Raw genomic sequence first — 3,684 nt, forward strand, 5'->3', positions numbered from 1 at the left:
TTCTCTCTGCTATACTGTACAGTAGGACCTCCTTGCTGGTCATCCACTTTAAATATAGCAGTGTGTACATGGTGATCCTGAACTCCCTAACTATCCCTTCCTCCCACCCCCAGCAACTATAAGTTCCTTCTCTAAATCTATGAGTCTGTTTCTGTTTTGTAAATTTGAATCACTTCTTTTTAGATTCTGCATATAAAGCATATCGTATGATATTTTTCCTTCTCTGACTTTCTCCACTCACTATGACAGCCTCTAGGTCCATCCATGTTGCTGCAAATGCCTGCTAATTTTTGACTGGATGCCAGACACTAGAAACTGAGTACTGGGTATTTTTATTCCTGTAGAAATTCCAGAGCGTTGCTCTGGGATGCAGTTATTTGGAAACGTTAATCCTTTCACGTTTTGCTGATGAGCAGGGTTGTTTAAGGCAGGACCAGAGCAGTGTTCAGTTTAGGGTTAATCGGTCCCCGTTTCTGAAGCAAGACCTGTGTGTTCCATAGGGTTCCATGAGTCACGCTTCCCGATCTCACGGGTGAGAGCAGGCACTATCCTCAGCTCTGCATGAGCACCAGACGCTGTTCTGTCTAAGTCTTTGAGATGGTTTTTCCAGGCTCTTGAGTAGTTACCTCACACGCATGTTCAGTCCAGAACGCAGCTGGAGACTTCACGTCGGGGGCCAGGCGGGACTTCACGAACTCCTGGGCTTCTTGCTCTGTGCAGCTCTCTCCAGGCCCTCCCGCTCTAGCCGCCTTGCTCCCTCTGCACCCTCAGCTCTGTCTCCTCAACTTGGGGTGCCCTTCAGCTCCCTCATTCTTCCCCCTCCTTGCACTATAGCCCAGAAGCTCTCAAAAGAGTAATAAGCTTGCTAATCTCAAGGCTGACCTCATTTTCCCCTTCACTATCCTTTGTTGCCAATTGTCAGTTCTCAAAATCATATTTTTTTCATGTAATTTGTCTTTGATTGTTTGAGGTGAGGTGAATCTGGTTCCTGTCAATCTCAACTTGACCATAAGTCTGAGCTAATGTATTTTTAAATTTTTTAAATTTCCTAATATGGAAAGTAATGACAGATTTAATTGTCATAAACAAAAGCTCTTTGCAGGGGGGTGGGAGTGGGGGGCTCAGTAATTGAAGAATGTAAAGAGGTCCTGGGGTCAGAAAGTTGGAGAACCAGTGGTCCAAACCATCATTTCCCAGTATTGTTCCTTGAGATGTTAGTGGTTCCATGACCAGTTAATTCCATACAAGGCTTTCTTCAAGTTAAAACAGACTTCTCACCTCAAGATCTCAATGCCGATGTGCACTGTGAATCTAAAGGAACACAGGTATAGACAGAGATGGCTGCAACGCTCCCTAAACTTGATTGATGATGGAAACTTCTTAGGGATTGCACTTGGGTCTCATGCATTGCAGGCAGATTCTTTACCATCTGGGGCCATCAGGGAAGCCCTTCAGAACTGGAGTTGTCAGATGTACCAAACCGCCACAGGGCCCTGAGAATATCCCAGGTGGGCCAGTTTGAAAACAGAAATATTGATGTTTACCATGCAACACTTCAGTATCACATTTGGATTAATTTGGGACTACCCTACTGCTCTGCTTCCAAATGATGAAAGTGATGTCTCAGAACAGAGCCTGCTCAAAGCCAGACTGCTGTTTCTACTCCTGGAACGACTGGAACCTTTATAGTTGCAGTAGCTGTTTTGCCATGGCTCCCAATTTTAGAATAAACTTAATTCTGAATGGGGAGGGGGGTGGTCTAAACTTTAAATTTCAAATTATCAGGTGCCTGACAACTTCGTGTATTTTCCCCTTGAATATCTGTTAGCATCTGCAGTAGTTTGGGAAACAGTAGGATGGGGAATGTTGGCTCTGTGGTAAGTTAAATTCCGATTATCTATAGCACTGAAAAGTTTAGTGGCTTAAAAAGGCATTTTTGTTCACAGATCTGCAATTTAGTCAGAACTCAACAGGAATAACTCACTTTGCACCAGTTGGTATCCACAGGGATGGTTCAAAAAACTGGGCACTGGAGCAGTCTGCAAGCTGTTGGTGATACTGTCTGACGAGGGAGATCTTAGCTGAGGTTATGGCTGTAACACCTACATGTGGCCTCCCCGCCAAGAGTAAGCATTTCAAGAGAAAGAGGCAGGTAGCTGTGTTGTCTTTTCTAGCCTAGTCTGGTCCATTATATATACTGTTAAAAACGAGATACTAAAGTTGGGTAATTAGACTGCCATCTTTTGATGGAGCTGTCAAAAGAATTTGTACACATTTGAAGCTGCCACAGAATGATTTCAGTTCATTACCTAAGTCTTCTTCATAACCCTATGTCCTTGTTTTAATTTTTACTTCTTACTTCGTTGTGGCTGTGCCGGGTCTTCGTTGCTGTGCAGACTTTCTCTAATTGCGGCAGGCAGGGACTGCTTGTTGCGCAGCACAGGCTCTCCACAAGCAGGCTTCAGTGGTTGCAGCACGCAGGCTTTGGAGCACGGGCTCAGCAGTTGTGGTGCATGGGCCTCATCCTGAGGCATGTGGGATTTCCCACAGGGCTCAAACCCATGTTCCCTATGCTGGCAGGCAGGTTCTTGACCACGGGACCACCAGGGAAACCTGTTCCTTAATGCTGATTAACTTCCCCAGCCGGCTGTCCCCTTTCTCACAGTGAAACCTAACTTACGAAACATGCAGTATTCAAGGCTGTGATGTAAACAGTCATGAGTTGTTTTCACCTGGTACACCCTCAACTAGCCTTTTCCCGCCAAGTTTCTGACTTTTTTCCTTTTCTTGAGGTTATGTAAGATTAAGGTATATTCACACACTAGGCTGGTTCAATTTTATAATTACACATTACTGAACAATTTCACACCCTGCTCCTGAAAAATAAAGGGTTGATTGAGTCTTTGATAATGAACTAAAAGTTTCTGGAGAAATTAATGAAAATATACCACATATAGTCTAATATTCATTTTCTCCCTGAGCCAGCTGAATGTGCCAGGACAATGTAACATTCTTTGCCGATTTTGCAGAACTGAAATTTGCAAGATATTCGCCCATTTCCTGGATTAGTAATTCACCATCTATCAGATGAGAGTGGGGAGTCTTAAAGTCACACTAAGCCTCAGATTCTGTAGTTGTCTATAGGTAGCTGTTTGTAATGACCTAGATAAACCCAAGGGATTTCTAAGTGTTTTGATAACAGTGTGCCCACCCTGGGTCGGTGTGCCTTTCTGAGAAGCTTGTTCAGAAGGCTTCTATGGCCTCACTCCTAGAGGTCCTGCTTCTGTGCGGCCTAGGAACCTGCCTTCCAATACTCTCAGGGCACCGGTGCAGGTTGTCTAGGAGCCACGTTTTAGGAGACTGCATCCAACAGCAGAAGTGCGCCCACTGAGCTTGAGAGGGGCGGGCAGGCAGGCAGTCTGCGCTGCTAAATGCCAGCTCTGAGGCACTGGCATGGTGGGCCTGTTGCCTAGCAACCCTCACTTAGGGCACACTTGCCGCTCAGAGAGCCATCTTCTTCAACAGCTGTAATGCAGAGACTAACCTGGTGAGTCACCCACGTGATGGGGTAGGTAGATGCTCTTTAACCAATAAAAATGCAGGTGGGGACCCACTGGTTAGTTTTACGCTAGCCAACATCACAGCACTCCTCCAAAAGGTACTGAAAGACACTGAATACCCAAA

This window comes from Ovis canadensis, chromosome 3, assembly GCF_042477335.2.
Source record: "Ovis canadensis isolate MfBH-ARS-UI-01 breed Bighorn chromosome 3, ARS-UI_OviCan_v2, whole genome shotgun sequence".
Classification (NCBI taxonomy): domain Eukaryota; kingdom Metazoa; phylum Chordata; class Mammalia; order Artiodactyla; family Bovidae; genus Ovis; species Ovis canadensis.